General features: G+C 36.2%; 1 long non-coding RNA gene across 1 annotated transcript in view; it reads left to right on the top strand.

Moving 5' to 3' along the window:
* The first annotated feature begins 19,805 nt into the window (after positions 1-19,805).
* Positions 19,806-21,706, top strand: part of LOC116584925 — a 39,587-nt gene continuing 37,686 nt past the window's right edge. Inside the window, exon 1 of the long non-coding RNA XR_004283380.1 lies at positions 19,806-20,045. This is a non-coding gene — a long non-coding RNA (uncharacterized LOC116584925). The remainder of the gene's footprint in view (positions 20,046-21,706) is intronic.

Raw genomic sequence — 21,706 nt, 5'->3', positions numbered from 1 at the left:
CTATTTGTAAACAAAGCCAGGCAAAGTAAAAATGTGTAGCTATATGTTTCTTGGATCAAAACTCCAATACATGTTCTTTCTACAGAAAGATTAAATGATATGTCTTCTATGTGACTTTAGCCAAGTCTCTGCTCAAGTTCTGCTCCCTTTGCCCATCTTATAGGGCTGTTGTGAAAAAAGTAAGAAAAGTACATGAAAACACGTTGAATTTCATATATACATTTTTAATCATTATTGTAATTTGGGGGGAGGGCAGTTAAGTTGCCTATAAGTCAACTGTTGAAGGTTGGTATGGCTAGAAACATTAAAAGCCTTTCTCAAGCTAATAATTAACTTAGCTGGTCTGTTGCTTATCAATTTGAAACACCTGTCTTTTCTGTTAATGTTTAAATTCACTTGAGAGATGCCCTTTATGTTTGTTTGGTTCTAATGAAAACTCAGGAGCCTGGGTCCATTATCCTTTCCCCCTACCACCTGCTCCTGATTTCCTCTTTTCCTGCCTCTGCTCCAGTCTCAAAATTATGCTTGCCTTCACCCAGCCACATCTTTAGCAACAATAAAAAGTTTGAATCCAGAAGTGAACAAAGATACCCACAGACAGACAGAAACAGTACTTTTTAAAGGATTTTTTTGACATGGACAAGGAAGAAATTTTATTACTGACTAATAACATTCAACCTGAATATTATTCTGACGAACTTATCATCATGATTAGCTTGCCTAACCTATCCTATTTAGGTACCACATTGATGTATTTGATATGTTTAAATTTCATTTAATCTTACCATTTTAATTTTCAAAGCAATTTAAAGTCCACTAGGCATTTTCACATTTATTATTTCATGTGAGTCTCTCAGCTACCTCCTAAGATTGCTCAGGGAAGTACTTCTATCTTGGTTTTTCCCTGGGCTCAGAGAGGTGAAGTAATTTTCCCAAAGTCACACAGGCTAATACACAGCAGAGCTGGAACCCAGTCTCCCTGATGTTATCCAAGCTGACTTTCAAATGACTCTGTCTGGAGACCAGTATACATGTTATTTGTCTGCCAGTTGCCTTACAACATCCAATATTGCCTCTTGATTCTCTCTAAATTGCTGTTTTCTGTTATAAATCTTATAAAGTTATGAAAGCATTAACTTCAAAAAAACACAAAATTAAAAAAATTTTTTTTGTTTTTCTAGATCACCTACTTTTCATGCTAACCATGTAGTGCAAAATAGCCTATAAATGCCAACTAGAAATAGTTCACAGAGGCCTCCATCAATACAGAGGTTAAAAAAAAAAAAACTTCACAGGAACCTGAAATCAAATCTGTCTGTAGTATGAGAGGGTGTTTTGCTATGAAGATTTTTTTTTTCTAGTCAGGCTAAAAAGATCAAAATACTGTAGACAAGATAAATTTGCAGGAAATGGAAGTAAGGTCACCAACTGACACTTTGCACAGAAATGCCACGAGTCCCATCAGCACACACACACACATACAAAATGGAATTATTCATAAGGTTGACTTTTCAAACACCTTTTTATCAATTTTTGTTGGAAAACAGCCTTTCAGCCACAGCAAATAGTAGCACAAATAAGCTGGCCTGGGAGGGCATTGTGCTCTGACAAAACTCTTTTTGCCTTCAGTGAACCCATAAAACTGGAATGCAAAAAGTGGGCAGAACTCCTACTGAGCTATGAGATGAGACAATGTGGCATGTGGGCAGAGCAGGAGATTTGGAGTCAGAAGAATTAGCTCTTATAATTAAAAACTGGTACAGAATCAAGCAAAGCTATACAGAAGAAAACACATTCAGCAAAGTATTTGAAGGTTAGAAAATGGATTTGATGGACAGAATAACTCATTATGAAAAATCTCCCTCTAAAACTATCCTGGTTTTGGTATGGTACCTACATTTTTCACCCTTTCAACTAGGATAAAATAATTTGTAAACTGAGAAAACAGTTTCGCTCAGCAGCTGTTAGTAGTGATGAGTCTGGTCACCCATATCTCTCCAGAGGAAATGTCTTTTTATTATTTTTCTACCCACAAAGGTATTTTCCCATGACTTTAAATGATCAACAATTTTGTAGATTTTCCTTTGGCATTATTTGGACAATAGTTCTAAGGTTTTCTCAAGCTCTTACTCAGGTTAGAGTTGCCTGCCAACTAATTTCTTGGGTCTTATTTATTGCAATATGAAAACATATTGGTAAAAGCACAGGACTGATTGTCAGAGACCTGGGTTTGACAGCTAGTCTTTAAATCACCTGCCCCTGTACTATTTTCCTCTAATATCCAACTGGTCAATTAAGAACAGATAGAAGAATAAACCCCTTTGTAGGTTTTGCTGACCCCAACTTGGGATGACTTCTAAGATTGTCACAGTGACACCACTGTGGCAGGATTAAGTCATGAAACACACAAAGGCCTATTTTTCTCATTTTGAAAGTTAGGTTATTGCCGTGTTCAACCCACACCCGGAATTTCTCCATTCCTCCCACTTCATTCATTTCCTCTCCCTAATTTTGTATGTATTCACCTCCCCCAATAAAATTATAAATTAATGTTTAGACAGGGAGAACAAGACTCTATTTTATTTCTCTTTGCCTACATATATTTCAGTGATTACCACTACTTACAAATAACGTTTGTACTAAATGTTTATTAAATGAATACATGAATGAAATATTGCTGTGACTTTGGATAACCAGCCTCTGTCTCTGTGTCATAGTTTTTCCAGACTAAATAAAGATGTAGAGATTGGAGAGGTGGGATAGTATGATGACTAAGAGTGTGGAATTTGGGACCAAAGACACAGGCTGAAATTTTATATCTGCTATATGACCTTGGACAAATTACTTAATACCTCTGAGCTTCAATATCCTCATCTGTAAAATGGAGATGACAATACCAATAGGAAGTGTTGTGAGAATTAACTGCAATTATGTATATACAACATGTAGCATAAAGCATAGTTTTATAGTAGTAGAGAGTAATAAAAATAATACAATTTAGAAGTTATTTTGGGGGGCTCTAACATTCTCTAAATCAATGTTTTCATCAAAAGGACGTTCCACTAATCATCGAGAACACAAGAAAGGCATCACAAAATGGCTCCCTTTTGCTCATTGAGTCACTGTATATTTCGCCATTATTTTGGCCTCAGCAAGAAGAATGCAGATATGAAAGAAAATGATTTTATTGTGCTATCTTCGAGCTTAAACTAAATGTAGGTTGGAGGGGGAGGCAAGAGACCAGAAAAAAAGAAGGAATTACTGGTAATTAAATACAGTAGTTCATAGAGAGGAAATACTATTCATGACTCCATTAGAGTAGAACAACATTATGATACAATTAACATTAATATGCAAAAATCATTTATTCCATTGGCATTCCAAACAATGTGGCCTTATATAGTTAGAAACCCTGCCTCAGCTACCTAGGACAAATTCTTCTGTTAAGAGTAGACACATAGATATATACATGATGCACTTACAAACACCAATACATGCACATTGAGTCACTGTATATTTCGCCATTTTTTTGGTCAAACTGATAATGGCCTGGTCAAACTGATAATGCCTCAGAAGTCGACACACTTTAATAAAAACAGTCAGTTTGATAGCAAAGCCATAGAAAACCAAGAATCTGACAAATTCATTTGGTACTAAACCTTCTGACATTGTAAAGGATTTTTAAAACTGAGAATTGGGTGATTAGAGAGCTACCAACATGGCAGCATTTGAGTTTACTACTTGTGTATTTTTTACACATGCTGTTGAAGTCATCTTTTTTTTTAAGCCACCAATTTTTGATTAAATAATTTTAAATGCAAATGTTGACTTAGAATGCCTTATTTATTTATTTATTTATTTTTAATTTTTAGACCCTATCAGCTCCCTTCCTGTTTGCTACATCTGCATACACCATGGCTTCTTGGGAGATAGCTCATTTTGGTCTGTGGTCCATTCATTCACTTGATAAATATTTACTGAAGGCAAGGCTCCCTATTTAATACATCTAACTGTATATGTAGATGTGTAAGGTACATTTTACTAGGGAGGAGGCAGTCAATAATAAGTAAAAAACTGGGCACCTGGGTGGATCAGTGGGTTAAAGCCTTTGCCTTCAGCTCAGGTCATGATCCCAGGGTCCTGGGATCGAGTCCTGCATCGGGCTTTCTACTCAGGAAGGAGCCTGCTTCCCTTCCTCTTTCTTTGCCTGCCTCTCTGCCCACTTGTGATCTCTGTCTGTCAAATAAGTAAAAAAACCTTAAAAAAAAGTAAAAAACTAATGGATAAATAAGCATACAAATAGATAATAGGGAAATTTAAGATCGTGACAAGTGCTATAAACAAACTAAATTGGTTTTCTTCTAGAAAACAGAGAAACAAAAAACATAAAGAACAAACAGAAAATAAAAATGAATAGCAGGTTTAATCTCCAAGAGATCAATAACTGCAATAAATTAAAATGGTCTAAATACTAAAATTAAATGACAGAGATTTACAGAATAGATTTTAAAACATGACCAAACTATATGCTAGGCACAAGAAATTTGTTTCAAATATAAAGATATAGAAAAGTCAAAAGTAAAATGACAAAAAAGATGTATTATGCAAACATTAATCAAAGAAGGATTTACTATTTAATATCAAGTAAAACAGATTTCAGAATAAGGAAAATTACCAGAGACAAAAAGGGACATATAATGACAGAAGAGCCAGTATGCCAAGATGACATAACAATCCAAAACATTATATGCACCAAACAACAGTGCTGCAAATTATGTGAAGTACTAAATGATAAATTAAAAAATCAGATAAACAAATCTATGATCATAGTCATAATCTTCAATACTATTCTCAACAATTGATAAAATGCAACTGGGATCAAAGCAAGATGGCAGAGGAGTAGCAGACTGAAATGATACCAGGTCCCGGAGTTCAGGTAGATAGTTACCAAACCATTCCAAACACCTTCACTCAACAGGAAATAGAAAAGAAGAAGAGCACTAATTCTGGGAACAGAAAAGCAATGACTTTCTGGAAGGTAAGACATGCAGAAAAGTGAATCTGAAGCAACGGGGAAGATAGACCGTGGTAGGGGAGGAGCTGGCTCCTGGCAAGCCGAGAAGCAGCAGAGCACAAAATTGGAACTTTTAGAAGTCTGCTCCCCTGAGGGACATCGCTCCAGAGGCTAAGCGGGGGAGGAGCCCTCGTGGGGGCAGTGCAATCTCAGATCCTGGGTCACAGAAAGACTGGGGGTATGTAAATGTGGTAGAGCTCCCAGGTATTGGAGTGGGAAAGCCGACTACAGAAATGGAGCAAAGGAGTGAGCACTCAGATCAGGATTACCTTAAACAATGATCTAAGTTACAGTCAGGCTTGCTCTTCGAGCAAGGACTCCACAAGTGTCAAATCCAAAGAGGCCCACTCCTTCCTCCTCCAAGAAGAATGGTGCAGGAGTGTATGGCAGGAATCTGCTGGGTTTGGAGGCTCCAAATGGGGCTGTGCCAAAAGATAGAAACACTTGGTACCAGGCCGGGTGAGCTCAGAGTGCTGCCAGAGAACAGGGAGACGGGAGGGATTGACTGCTTTTCTCTGAGGAACATTGAGGAGTGAAGCCCCAAGCTCTTGGCTCCTTGGAGCAGGAGATTTGGAGACCGCCATTTTCATTCCTGTCCTCCAAAGCTCTACAGAAAGGGTTCAGTGAAAAAAAGCTACAGAGAGAACCCAAGCAGATTACTTAGTCCGGCCCCTGGCAAGGGTGGTGCAATTCTGCCTCGGGCAAAAACATGTGAGACTCACTGCAATAGGCCCCTCCCCCAGAAGATCAGCAAGAACATCCAGCCAATATCAAGTTCACCAAACAACGAGAACAGTGGAACTCCAGAACAAGGGGATAGCATCACACAGAATTTATGGCTTTTTCTCCATGATCCTTTAGTCTTGCAAAGTTTAATTTTTTTAATTTTATTTTTTTTCTTATTCAATTTTTAAAAAATATTCCTCTTTCCTCTTTTAACATTTTTAACTAGTTTATCATAATAATAACTTTTAAAAACCTTTTTATATTTTGGGGGAGCCTGGGTGGCTCAGTGGGTTGAGCCTCTGCCTTCAGCTCAGGTCGTGATCTCAGGATCCTGGGATTGAGCACCACATCAGACTCTCTGCTCAGCAGGGAGCCTGCTTCCCCCTCTATCTCTGCCTGTTGCTCTGCCTACTTGTGACCTCTCTCTGTGTGTCAAATAAATAAATAAAATCTTAAAAAAAAGTCTTCATAAATTTTTAATGCTATAGTCATATTTTGTCCTTTCACTGTATTTATCTTTATTTTTTGTATACATATAGGATTTTTTCCTTTAAAATTTTGTGATGTAACTTCTTCTAACAGATCAAAATATACCCTAATCTAGCACATGGCTTTGTTCTAGTCTCCAGCCTTATCACATTCTCTCTTTTTTTTTTCTTTTTCCAACCAACTTATCAATTCCTTTTTTAGAATCTTTTTAAAATTTTCATCTTTACAGTAATACACCATCCCTTCATTGTGTTTACCCTTATTTGTGTGTGTGTGTGTGTGTGTGTGTGTACATGTATGTATATATATGTTTTTCTTTCTTTTTAAATTTTTGTAGGTAGTTTTTCTAAGAGACCAGAACACACCCAAAATCGAGTGGGTGGTTCTGTTCTGTTGACCAGTCTAATATATTTTTTTTTCTTATTTCCCCTTTTCTTCTCCCCATGGTTTTGGGTCTCTTCTGATTTGGTTATCATACATTTTTCTGAGGTCTTTGCCACGCATTTGGTATTTTATCCCTCAATTATACATTCTTATCTAGATAAAATGACACAGTGGAAAAACTCACCACAAAAAAATGAAAAAAGAAAAAAGAACAAGAGGCAGTACTGATAGCTATAGACCTAATCAATACGGACATTGCTAATATGTCAGAACTAGAGCTTAGAATGATGATTCTCAAGGTGCTATCTGGGATCAAAAAAGGAATGGAAGATAATAGAGAAACACTGGCTGGAGAAATAAAAGCCCTTTCTGGAGAAATTAAAAAAAAAAAACTAAAATCTAACCAATTGAAATTGAAAAAGCTATTATTGAGATGCAATAAAAAATGGAGGCTCTTACTGCTAGAATAAATGAGGCAGAAGAGAGAATTGGTGAGATAGAAGACCAAATGATGGAGAATAAAGACGCTGAGCAAAAGAGAGAAAAAACAACTACTGGACCATAAGGGGAGAACTCAAGAGACAAGTGATAACATAAGAGGAAACAATGTTAGAATAATTGGGATCCCAGAAAAAGAAAGAGAGGGAGGGGCAGAAGGCATTTTGGAGCAAATTATAGTAGAAAATTTCCCTAATATAACAAAGGGAACAAACATCAAAATCTAGGAGGTACAGAGAACTCCCCTCAAAATCAATAAAAATAGGTCCACACCTTGTCATCTAATAGTAAAACTTAAAAGTCTTAGTGACAAAGAGAAAATTCTAAAAGCAGATCGAGACAAGAGGGCTATAACATACAATGGTAGAAATATTAGATTGGCAGCAGACTTATCCACAGAGACTTGGCAGGCCAGAAAGGACTGGCCTGATATATTCAGAGCACTAAATGAGAAAAATATGCAGCCAAGAATACTATATCCAGCTAGCCTCTGATTGAAAATAGAAGGAGAGAGAAAAAGCTTCCAGGACAAACAAAAATTAAAAGAATTTGCAAACACCAAACCAGACCTAGAGGAAATATTGGAAGGGGTCTTCTAAGAAAAGAGAGAAAATAAAAGTAGTAGATGATAAAGAAAGAAAAACAAAATACATTAACAGTCACAGGTAATACAGTGGCACTAAATTCATAACTTTCAATAGTGACCTTAATGTAAATTGGCTAAATGCCTCAATCAAAAGATATAGAGTATCAGAAAGGATTAAAAAAAAAAGATATGTACCCATTTAATGCAATCCCTATCAAATACCATCAATTTTTTTCAAAGAAATGGAACAAAAAAATCCTAAAATTTATATGAAACCAGAAAAGACCCTGAATAGCCAAAGGAATGTTGGACAAGAAAGCCAAAGTTGGTAGCATCACAATTCCAGACTTCAAGCTCTATTACAAAGCTGTCATCATCAAGACAGTATGGTACTGGTACAAAAACAGACACATAGATCAATGAGCCAGAACAGAGAGCCCAGAAATGGACCTTCAACTCTGTGGCCAGCTAATCTTTGACAGAGCAGGAATGAATATCCAATGGATAAAAGACAGTCTCTTCAAACATGGTGTTGGAAAAACTGACAACCACATGCAGAAGAATAAAACTGGACCATTTCCTTACACCACACACAAAAATAAACTCAAAATGGAAGAAAGAACTCAATGTGAGACAGGAATCCATCAAAATTCCTTGGAGAGAACACAGGCAGCAACCTCTTCAACCTCAGCCACAGCAACTTCTTCCTAGAAACATCACCAGAGGCACAGAAATGAACTATTGATATTTCATCAAGATCAAAAGCTTTTGCACAGTAAAGGAAACAGTCAACAAAATCGAAAGACAACTGACAGAATGGGAGAAGATATTCGCAAATGACATATCAGATAAAGGGCTATAAAGAACTTCTCAAAATTACCACCAAAAGAACATATAATAGAATCAAGAAATGGGCAGAAGACATGAACAGATATTTCTGCAAAGAAGACATCTAGATGGCCAAGAGACACATGAAAAAGTGTTCAACATCACTTGGCATCAGGGTAATACAAAACAAAACCACAATGGATACTACCTCACACCAGTCAGAATGGCTAGAATTAACAAGTCAAGAAATGAAAGATGTTGGCAAGGATGCGGAGAAAGAAGAACCCTCCTACACTGTTGGTGGGAATGCAAGCTGGTACAGTCACTCTGGAAAACAGCATGGAGGTTCCTTGAAAAGTTGAAAATAGAGCTACCCTATAACCCAGCAATTGCACTACTGGGTATTTACCCTAAAGATACAAATATAGTGATCCAAAGGGGCATGTGCACCCGAATGTTTATAGCAGCAATGTCCACAATAGCCAAACTATGAAAAGAACCTAGATGTCCATCAACAGATGAATGGATAAAGAAGATGTGTATATATATACAATGGAATACTATGCAGCCATCAAAAGAAATGAAATCTTGCCATTTGCTACAATGTGGGTGGAACTAGAGGGTATTATGTGGAGCGAAATAAGTCAATCGGAGAAAGACAATTATCGTATGATCTCCCTGATATGAGGAATCTGAGAGGCAGAGTGGGGGGTTTGGGGGTAGGGAAGGAAAAAATGAAATAAGATGGGATTAGGAGGGAGACAAACCCTAAGAGACTCTTAATCTCACAAAACAAACTGAGGGTTGCTGGCGGGGAGGGGTGGAGGGAGATGGTGGTTGGCTTATGGACATTGGGGGAGGGTAGGTGATATGGTGAGTGCTGTGAAATGTATAAGCCTGATGATTCACAGACCTGTACCCCGGAGGCAAATAATAAATTATATGTTAATTAAAATAATTTTAAAAAAAAGAATTAAAATTTTAAAAAGAACAACAGAAAATCAACAAACATATAGGACTCAACAACCCCTACTTAACAAGATTTAATCAGCACTTATAAAACACTCCACTCCATAACAAAAGAATACAAATTGTTTTCAAGTGACTACAGATCATATATCAAAATAGGCCACATCTTGGGGCACTGGGTGGCTCAGCGGGTTAACCCTCTGCCTTTGGCTCAGGTCATGGTCTCAAGGTCCTGGGATCAAGCCCTGCATCAGGCTCTCTGCTCAGTAGGGAGACTGCTTCCCCCCCATCTCTCTCTGCCTGCTTCTCTGCCTGCTTGTGCATTCTCTCTCTCTCTCTCTCTCTCTGTCAGTAAATAAATAAATAAATCTTTAAAAAATGGGCCACATCTTGGGCCATAAATTAATCCACAGCAAATTTAAAATAATTGAAATCATACAGTGTGTGTTTATGGACCAAAGTGGAATCAAATTAGAAATAAGTAAGAGAAAAAGAAATGAAAACCTCCAAACACTTGAAAACTGAAAAAACAATTCTAAATAATCCAAAAGAAATAAAAAATACATTGAACAGGATGAAAACTAAAATACATCAAAATTTGTGGAACATAAAACTCGTGGCAAGAAGGAAAATTATGGTATTAAATTAATAAATTAAAAAAGAAGAAAAATCTTAAATCAATGGTCTAAACTTGTACCTCAAGGAAGTCCAGCAGAGAAAGACAATTATCATATGGTTTCACTCATATGTGGAACATAAGCAATAGCATGGAGGATCATAGGGGAAAGGAGGGAAATCTGAAGGAGAAGAAATCAAAGAGGGAGACAAACCATGAGAGACTATGGACCCTGGGAAACAGAGAGTTTCAGAAGGGAGGGGTGAGGGGATGGGGTGACAGGGTGATGGGTACTATGGAGGGCATGTGTTGCAATGAACACTGGGTATTATATGCAACTGATGAATCACTGAACACCACATCAAAAACTAATGATGTACTATCATACAGTGGCTAACTGAACATAATTTAAAAAACAAAATAAAATAAATAAATAAAAATAATAAAAATAATTTTGAAAAAGAAATAAAACTGGTGAAATGCAAAAAAATAGAACCTAGATCAAGCAGAAGGAGGGGAACAAATAATATAATGGCATAAATTAAGAACATTAAAAACAAAAAGTAGAGAAAATCAATGATAAAAAGAAATGGAAATTTATGAGATTAATGAAAGTGACAAACATCTTGCAAGACTGTGAAAGAGAAAAGACCACACAAATTACCAGTATCAAGAATGAGACAGAGGAGGGCGCCTGGGTGGCTCAGTGGGTTAAGCCGCTGCCTTCCGCTCAGCTCATGATCTCAGGGTCCTGGGATCGAGTCCCGCATTGGGTTCTCTGCTCCGCGGGGAGCCTGCTTCCTCCTCTCTCTCTCTGCCTGCCTCTCTGCCTACTTGTGATCTCTCTGTGTCAAATGAATAAATAAAATCTTTAAAAAAAAAAAAAAGAATGAGACAGAGGGATACCATATATAGAAACTTCAGAAAACAAAAGGATAACAAAGAAATACAATGAACACATCTATATACACAAAAAGAAATCTATACACATCTATATACATAAGAGAAATCTCCAGTCTCAGATTATTTCACTGGAAAAATTTAGCAAGCATTTAAAGAAGAATGGGGCACCTAGGTGGCTTAGTCGTTTAAGTGTCTGCCTTCATCTCAGGTCATGATCCTGGGGTCCTGGAATTGAACCTCTCATCAGGCTCCCTGCTCAGTGGGGAGTCTGCTTCTCCCACTCCTTCTCACTCATGTTTCTGTTGCTATCTCTTCCTCTCTCTTTCAAATAAATAAATTCTTTTAAAAAACTAACAAACAATTCATCAATATGGAAAAATAATTATAAACCATGATCACATGGGATTTATTCAAGGTACACAAGGCTGTTTTAGTACTAAAAAATCAATTTAATCTACCATATTAATAGGTTGAAAAAATTCATGATTGCATCAATCAATGCAGAAAAATCAACACTCTAGATTTTAAAAGCTCTCAGAAAAACAGGAATAGAAGGAAACATCTTCAACTTGATAAAGAACATCTACGGAAAACCTATAGTTAGTAATATACTTTATGGTAAATGACTGAATGCTTTTATCTTCAAATGGGGAACAAGGCAAGGAGGTCTGCTCTCATCACCCTTATTCAACATAGCACTAAAAGGTCTAGCTAGTGCAATAGGCAAGAAAATACAATTCATACAGATGAGAAGGAAAGAGTAAAAAAAAAAAATTTAAAAAGGAAGAAAGAATAAAATAGTCCCTATTAGCAGATGACATGATTGCCTATATATAAAATCTAAGGAGTCTACAAATATAGGCCCAGAACTCACAAATTAGTTCAGCAAGTATACAGGATAAACGATAAACCTATAAAAATCAAAACTGTAGGGGCACCTGGGTGGCTCGGTCATTCAGCATCTGCCTTGAGCTCAGGTCATGTTTGGGGATCTTGGGATCGAGCCCTGCATCAGGCTCCCTGCTTGGCAGGAATCCTGCTTCTCCCTCTTCCACTCTCCCTGCTTGTGTTCCCTCTCTTGCTGTGTCTCTGTGGAATAAATAAAATCTTAATAAAAAAAATAAAAACTGTATTTCTAGCAATAAACATTTGGAGACTAAAATTAAAGATATAACATCATTTACAATAGCTCCAATACTTAATTGTAAATCAAGCAAAATATATATACAGGACATGTTTACTGAAAATTATAAAGTGCTAATGAAAGAAATAAAATAATATCTAAATTAAATGGGCAGATATACCAAGTTTATAGATTCCATATAATGACATTCCATATAAAAAATATTCTATTGAGTCTCGATATCACATATAATTGAGACTCGGTATAATAATTAATTATCTCCTAAACTGACAAACAAGTTTGCACAATTCATACTAAAGTCCCAGGAAGTTTTTTATTTTTTGTAGACATAGACAAGATTATTGAAAAATGTATACGGAAGGGCAAAGGAAGTAAATTAGCTAAAATAATTTTGAAAAAAAAAATAGTGGAAGGAAGCAGTCTATCCAGTATCAAAACTTATTAGGTAGCTATACTAATCAAGACTGTGGTATTGGTGGGGGTGCAGACACAGATCAATAAGACAGAATACAGATCCCAGAAATCAGCCCCACTGACTTGATAAAGGCAATTCAATGGAGGACAGATAGCCTTTCAGCAAATGGTGACTGAGCAAACTTTCATCCAGGGGTGAGGGAGTAGGGAGAGGAATCAGTCTCAACCTGTCTCATACCCAATACAAAATTTAACTCAAAATGAATTATAGAATTAAATGTTAAACACATTTGGACCTTCAGACATTTCCACAATACTCTACTCCCTGACCTTTCACAACTGACACTTGCTTATCTTTAAATACCAGCTTAAATACCATTGCCCAGAGGGACTTTCACCAACTTATTTAAGTGAAACCTTCTCCCCAACAGACAGACAATGATTTCTGTCATGAAACTATGTTCATTTTACTTCGAGTCCTTATCACTTAATTATTACATAGTTCTATTAAATTTATTTACTTGTTTACTGTTTGACTCTCCCATCAAGCTCTAAGCTCCATATGTCTATTCTATTAGGGAATGTGCCCTAAATAATCTAGCATGATATCAGAAATATGATAGATGTCCCAAAAAACATCTGTAGAGAAAATGAATCTGTCTTAGAAGGCAAAGGGGATCTTATAAAATAGGACTCCTGATGTCTTTCATCATATCCAGAAGTCTGATTGTGGGGAAAGAACTCTGGGGTTTTCAAATGGGCTTGGGGCCTGGCTCCTCCATTTAACAGTTCAGTTAGCTAGACTAAATGAGTAAATTATTTAAACTCTCTCAGCCCCCAGGGGTTGTTGCAGGTAGTGAATTAAATCATAAATTTAAAATTTACATAGTAGGCATGGGATGAAATATTGCCTCCTTTGTTGAGATGAATTGACCTCTTTTGACCCCTAAATTAATGAATATCTAAGCAAAATTCTTTAAATTCTTGCATTCATTTGAACTTTACATAACAGTTTCATTTGAGAACATCTGTGGTTATTTGCAAAGGAGAATTATTAGCCCCAAAACAGAACTAAAAAGAACGACTTTCCCTAAGTTACCTGATACTTTACAGGAATAAGGAAGATAAGAATTTTAAATGACCCACTTCTCTTTAAATTATACACATTTTTTGTCTTCAACACAACAGTTCTTAGTTTCTTATATCTATCTTGGGGAGAGTGATAACTGAGATTAGGCAAAGGAAGATACTGCCCAACAAAACCAGTTTCCTCCTGCCTCCCACCAAAAAAAGTTCAAGAACAAAGTATGTCCTTGAAGTATCTTCATAGTCTTAAAAAACTCTTAGGATGTTATTCCTCCTAGATGATTCTGTTCTAAAGAAATAATAGAAATATAAAAAATATAAAAATAATAAATATAAAAATATATAAAAATAAAAGAAAATAATAGTGAGGACACTTGGGTGGTTCAGTTGGTTAAGCAGCAGTCCTGGGATCTAGTCTCACATTGGACTCCTTGCCCAGCGGGGAGCCTGCTTCTCTCTCTGCCTGCCTCTTCCCTTCTTGGTGTTCCTTCTCTCTCTCTGACAAATAAATAAAATCTTTTAAAAAAATTTGAACATGTTACCAAACTATTAAAAAAAATAATAGTGGCCTTTGAAACTAAAAAAAAAAAAAAAAAAAAAAAAGGCTTCATGAACCATCCTTGATCCACAATTACTAATTATTAATTAATTAGTAATTAATTAATTAATTGTGATTCCACAGTTCTGTCGAATGCCACAGAAGGTATCTGCTCTCCACGGACTAGAAAGGGCATCATTCCATTTGTTCAGTACCATATACCTAGGGCTTGAGGAAGTATTAGTATTTGTTGGATGAATAAATGAGTTAATGAAAAGCAAACCTAGGTTGCAAGAGCATATTGTGTACTCAATAGAGACCTAGAATATCATACTAAGATGAGACAACTCCAACCTTCTTATTCAGACTATTCTAATTCTCTTATTCAGCATTTTATCTGCTCCTCCATGTATAATAGATCTGAAAAGAGTCTCTGTTTAAAAACTTGACAGATGTGTGAAGCCAAATTCAGACAGGCCTTTTCAACTGCATCCCATTCTAATCCCTAGTATTTTCTTCCAAAGAACTAAAGTCTACTCTCCTTTAACATCCATCTATAGACCATAGTTCTTTTTTTTTTTAATTTTTTTTTTTTTATTTATTTGACAGAGAAAGAGAAATCACAAGCAGGCAGAGAGGCAGGCAGAGAGAGAGAGGGGGGAGGAAGCAGGCTCCCTGCGGAGCAGAGAGCCCGATGTGGGACTCGATCCCAGCACCCTGGGATCATGACCTGAGCTGAAGGCAGAGGCTTTAACCCACTGAGCCACCCAGGCACCCAGACCATAGTTCTTATCTTTCATCCAAGAAAAGCCTTCCAAAAGCTTCCAGAGATTTATCACACCCCTGATATTCTGAAATTAATATAAACAACCAGTTAAAAAAATGGGCAGAAGACCTGAACAGACATTTTTCCAAAGAAGACATGCAGATAGCCAATAGACACATGAAAAGATGTTCAACATCACTTACCAGGGAAATACAAATCAAAACAATGAGATTTCACCTCACACCTGTCAGAATGGCTAAAATTAACAACACGAGAAACAAGAGGTGCTGGAAAGGATGCTGAGAAAGAGGAGTGCTCTTACGCTGTCGGTGGGAATGCAACTAGTGTAGACCCTCTGGAAAACAGTATGGCAGTTCCTCAAAATGTTAAAAATATAACTACCTGGGACATCTGGGTGGCTCAGTCAGTTAAGCGTGTCTTCAGTTTAAGTCATGGTCCAAGGGTCTTGAGATCAAGCTCCACATGGGGGAGAGGTGTCCCTACTCAATGGGGAGCCCGTTTCTCCCTCTCCTGCTCTCTCTTCTCCCCCCACTTCTGCTCACTCTCTCTCTCTTTCAAATAAATAAATAAATAAAATCTTTAAAAAAAAAATAGAACTACTTGAAAATCTAGCAAGTACACTAGTAGGTATTTACCCAGAGAACACCAAAATACTAACTCAAAGGGGCACATGCATCCTGATATCTATAGCAGCATTATCAACAATTGCCACAATATGGAAAAAGTCCAAATGTCCATCAACTAATGAACAGATAAAGAAGAGGTGGCACATGTGTGGGCGTGTGCACGCGTGCGCGCGCGCACACACACACACACACACACTATAATATTACTCAGCCATAAAAAAAGAATGAAATCTTGCCATTTGCAATGATGCAGATGGAAGTGAAAAAGTATTATGCTAAGTGAAATAAGTTAGTCAGAGAAGGACAAATATCATATAATTTCACTCATATGTGTAATTTAAGAAACAAAACAAACAATCAGGGGCGAGAAAAGAGATGCAGTCCAAGTAACAGACTCTTAACTATAGAGAAAGAACTGATAGTTACGGGGGGAGGGATGGTTGAAGGGATGGATAAAATAAGTGATGGGAAGGAAGGAGTGCACTTGTGATGAGCACTGGGCATTGTATGGAAGTGCTGAGTTACTAAATTGTAAACCTGAAACTAATACTACACTGTATGTTAACTAACTGGAATTTAAATAAGACCTAAACCAAAAAAAGAGAGAGAGAGAGAGAGAGAAAAGAAAAACCTCTCAGTAGCCCACTGAAAAGGGAAAGGCATTTAAAAGAAGCTTCTGGATAAAGACATTGGGATTCACATTTGGTGAACAAAAGCTGGGAAGGAAAAGGTCTCAGAATGGTGGTAAGAAAACAACTATATATTTAATTAAATGTCTTATTTTAGAACAGTTTTAGATTTACAGAAAAATTGTGAAAATAGTACAAAGAGTACCCCCACAATGTTTCCCCTATTATTAATATCTAATACTATGGCAGATTTGTTAAAATTAACAAACCAATATTTATACATTATTACTAACGAAAGTTTATGCTTTTTTTTTTTTTTTCAGATTGCCTTAGCTTTTTCCTTAATGTTATTTTTCTGTTCCAGGATTTCATCCAGTAAACTGCATTAAATTAATTATGTCTCCTTGGGGTCCTCTTGGTTGTGACAGTTTCTCAGTCTTTCCTTATTTTTGATAAATTTGACAGTTTTGAGGACTATTGATCAGCTACGTTGTAGATTTCCCTCAAATGGAATTTATTTGATGTTTATCCTCATAATTAAAACTGGGGTTACATGTTTGGAGGATTAAGATCACAGGAGTAAGGAGCCGATTTCATCACATCAAGGGTACATACTGTCAACAAGATTCACTACTTCATCACCTGGCTGTTAAACTTCATCACCTGGTTGAGTTAGTATTTCTTAGGTTTTTTCCACTCAAAATTACTCTTGTTTTCTTCCCTTATACTCTTGGAAGGAATTCACTATGAAATCCACACTTAAGAAATGGAGAGTTAGGCTCCACCCCTATGAGGGTAAAGTATTTACATAAATTATTTGGAGCTCCTCTCCATGGATTTGTCTCTCCTCCCGCATTTCTTTATTTATTCATCCCTTATTTATGTTGCTATGGACTCAGAGCTATTTATTTTATACGTATATAATAATCCAGTGTCTTTTATTTCTTATTGCTCAAATTGTTTTCAGCTTTGGACATCAGGAAGTCTTTCAGTTGGCTCTTGATCCTTTTGACAAACTCCAATGATTATGGATTGTTCTTGGTTTTGTTTTTGGTTTGAGCTCTTCCTAACTTTCTGATACTAGAAGATGTTCTAGGTGTTAGAAGATGTTCTATGACCTCTATAATGAATCCTGGGTCCTCTTGTTGGAGAATGTTATTAGAAACCAAAATCTGGGTGCCAGATGTGCCATTTCCCCCTCAGGTTTGTTGCCTTTAGACTTTCCTAGTGCAAAAAGAAATATATGTATGTATACTAATTGGTATAATACATTATCTATAAGTGTTTCTATATGTAGCCACCAGTATCAATACTAAGCCAAACACAAGTTAAAACTGATGTCTCCAATTCTAATCCATTATCACATGTATCATTCTAGGCTCTTATTCAAGCTTCTATGTAAATTCCCATTCCAATAGTGAGAAACCTGGCTACAGTCATGTGCCATTTCCTTAATTTTTCTACTCCAATATAAATGTATTGCTGTAACTCTGGGTTTTTTTCATATTATACACTGCTGTCAATTCTAAAGTTACTTAGGTCAGCACCTTTCTTCCTTACTCCTTCAGTGAGGTTGATTCATAATTTAGAATACAGTTATACATTTTTGCCATGGGATCTCGGTAAAGTTCTATGGGTTTTGACAAATGTATAGTGTCATGTATTCACTATATCATACAGAATATTTTAACCACCTTAAAAAAAAAAAAGTCCCCTGTGTTTCATCCATTCCTTTATTCTCCCCAGCCAAACTCTTGGCAATCACTGATCTTCTGTACCACCATTATAGTTTTGCCCTCTCCAAATTATCATGTAATTAAAATCATACAGGGTGTAACCTTTTCAGACTATTTTCTTTCATTTAGCTATATGTGCTTAAGAGTCATTATATCATTATATCTCATTGTTGCTTGTTCACTCATTTCTTATCATAGAATACTATTCTATTACATAAATGTATCACATCGTTTTACCATTTACATATGAAAGACAGCTTAGTTGTTTCCAGTTTCTGATGACTATGAATGAAGCAGCTATAAATGTTCACATGCAGGTTTTCATGTGGACGTTAAGTTATCAAATCACTTGGGGAAATCTCTATGCACATGACTGCTAATCCTTGATCATATGGTCAAACTGTGTGTTGCTTTATTAAAAACTGCCTGTCATCTAAAGTGAGCATACCATTTTGCATTTCCACCAGCAATTAAGAGTTCCTGTAACTCTGCATTCTCATTAGTAATTGATATTTCTAATTTTCTAGATTTTCACCATTTCAATATATGTGTCCACTACTTAATTTTTTAAATAATTTTCAAAGAATTTTTTGAAGATTTTATTTATTTGAGAGAGAGAAAAAGAAGGATAGTACAGACAGTTAGGGAGAAGGAGAAGCAGACTCCCCTCTGACCAGACAGCCCAATGCCAGACTTGATCCCACGACCCCAAGATCACCACCTGAGCCAAAGGCAGATGTTTAACCAACTGAGCCACCCAGGTGCCTCACTATCTAATTTTTAACTCAATTTTTTTGTTGCTATTGCACTAATGACCACTTAGGTAACTGGCATAAATTGAATAGCCACAAACTAGTTACCCTTAGTTAGTTCCACCTTAAATATGAGAGGGGATACTGTCCATGTGAGGGGGGTATTGTGCCTGGACAACAGAGTCTCTGGAGCACCAACAATTTTCACTGTTGCACTTGGAAATATTATAAGATAGAGAATAGGAAATCAACCTAATATTTTTCCTACAGCATAGCCAATTATTTCATCATTTCTCTAAAAATCTGTACATTCATTTCAATTAGTTACAAATTTATTTAAATTTGGGTTTGTTTCCAGGCTGTCTGCTCTGATTTTACGTGTCTATTTGTCTGTCATAGTACCACACTGTTTTGTTACTACAGATTTTGTATTTTGTCTTAATCTGTGGAACTGGTTTTCCTCTACCTACTTTATCCTTATTTTTCAAAATCTTATCCATTTGGGGAGTTTCTTCTTATGTATATTATTTACCAAAAATTGTTATTATGCTATAATAATGTTATATGTTATGTTACCTTTCCCAAAAAAATTTGCAAGAATTTTGGTTAGAATTGCTTTGCATTTATTAATTAATGTGAAAGAAATTTATATGTTTACATTGAAAAATTATCTCCTTCATGAACAAATTTCACCATCTAGTTTTTGTTTTAGGTACTTTAAAATAACTTGAGCATTATTTCACAAATTTTTTATACACTTTCTTAGACAATCTCTAGATACTTGACAATTTTTATTGCTTGTATAAATGGTTTGTAACTGATGAATCTTGTTGATTTTTATTGCTGATCTTAGATCCAGCATTTTTTGCATTATATTATTAGTTTAAGAACTTAAATAATTTTTAAAGCTTTGTATATAAATTTTCATACCTTCTTAAATAATGAAAATTCTGTATCTTTCTTTCCAATCATTATACTTCAAGTGTCCTTTTCTTATGTTTTTGGTCAGGAGACCAGTCATAGGTTGACCAACTGTCCCAGTTTACGTGTGTCTGAGAGGGCTTCTAGAACACGGGACTTACTGTTAACTGTCCCAGTCAAACCACCCAGGTTTCCTGTGACTGAGGAGTTTTCCAGGATGCAGTTCTAAATTCAGGGAAGTCCCAAGCAAAACAAAATGACTTGATCACCCTATCTGTAGGAACTGCCTGAATGGTAGCAAGAAGAGTGGAAATCACTGTCTTGCTCCTTACATTAGAGGTAATGTAGCTAATTATCTCCACTAAATATATTATATGCTATAGAGTTATTTTAATAGCTTTTATTAAGAAGGCTAGTTTCTATTGCTTGTTTTCTAATCATTTAAAATATAAATAATTGTTAACATTTATCTAGTTCTTTTTCTTTACCTGTCAAGATAATAGATTTCATTTTGTGTTGAATCATCTCAGCATTTGGGGGGACAGATGTCATTATATCATAATACAGTCGTTATGCACTGTTATATTTGCTTAGCTAATATTTTCTTTTGGATATTTGTATCAATATTCAAAAGTAGAACTCACCTATAAACTTAATTCTTCAAACTTTCCCTTCTTTTTTCCATTGTTGTATAATAGTGTATATAAGAAAGAAATTATCTAATCCTTGAGAGTTTGATTGAGTTCCTCTATAAAACTATCTGGGATTGGGGGGCAAAGGAAATTTTGAAAGTCCTTCTCAATTACTTTAGTGGTCACTAATCTATATTAGTTTTCCCTTAATTTTGTCTTTCTGCCGTTTGAGGGGAACTTATCTCTTATATCAAAGTTTTCAAATTTATTCAATATTATTTGTATAATACTCTTATTGTCCAGCTTTATTGAGATATAATTGACATATAACATTGTGTGAAGTGTACAATGTGTTGATTTAATAAACTTTCATATTGCTATATTATTTTTCTGTAGTGTTACCTAACATCTCCACCATGTCACTTAATTACCATTTCATTTTTGTAGTAAGGACATTCAAGATGTGGGCACCTGAGTGGCTCAGTTGGCAAAGTTTCTGCCTTCCTTCAGCTCAGCTCATGATCCCAGGGCCCTGGGATAAAACCCCTCATCAGGGTCCCTGCTCATCAGGGAGTCTGCTTCTCCCTCTGTGCCTCCCCTCTGCTCATGCTCTCTCTCTGGCTCTCTCTCCCAAATGAATAAATAAAACTTTAAAAAAATTTAAGATCTATTCTCTTAGCAACCTTTAACTATATAATACAGTATTGTTAATTATAATCACATGTGCATTAGATCCCCCAGAACTTGCTCATCTTTTTTTTTTTTTTTAAAGATTTTGTTTATTTATTTGACAGACATCACAAGTAGCCAGACAGGCAGGCAGAGAGAGAGAGGAAGAGAAGCAGGCTCGCTGCTGAGCAGAGAGCCCAATGTGGGGCTCAATCCCGGGTCCCTGGGACCATGACCTGAGCCAAAGGCAGAGGCTTTAACCAACTGAACCACACAGGTGCCCTTCATCTTCTAAGTTTGTATTCTTTGATCAACACTTCCCCAGTCCCCCCACCATTTAGCCCCCAGTAACAACCATTCTACTTTCTGTTTCTGTAAGTTCAGCTACTTTAGATTACCATGTAAGTGGTATCATAAAGTGTTTTATTTATTTATTTGATTGTTTGTTTGTTTGTTTATTTTTAAGTGGCCTCCATGCAGGGCCCAAACTCATGGCACTACAGTCAAGACCTCAGCTGAGATCAGGAAGGAGACGCTTAACCGACTTAGCCACCCAGGCACCCTTAAAGTGTTTGTTTTAAATATGCTTCAGATGTATATTTATTTCCAACTTTTCACTCTGAATTTTGGTTTTTACCATTTTGGCGGAATTTTTTTGGTTTTTACCATAATGGCGGAATTTTGGTTCCACCATTAGTT

Source organism: Mustela erminea, chromosome 2, assembly GCF_009829155.1.
Source record: "Mustela erminea isolate mMusErm1 chromosome 2, mMusErm1.Pri, whole genome shotgun sequence".
NCBI classification, from domain to species: domain Eukaryota; kingdom Metazoa; phylum Chordata; class Mammalia; order Carnivora; family Mustelidae; genus Mustela; species Mustela erminea.
Note: the sequence above shows the minus strand (reverse complement) of the source record. Positions and strands in the feature narration are given on the sequence as shown.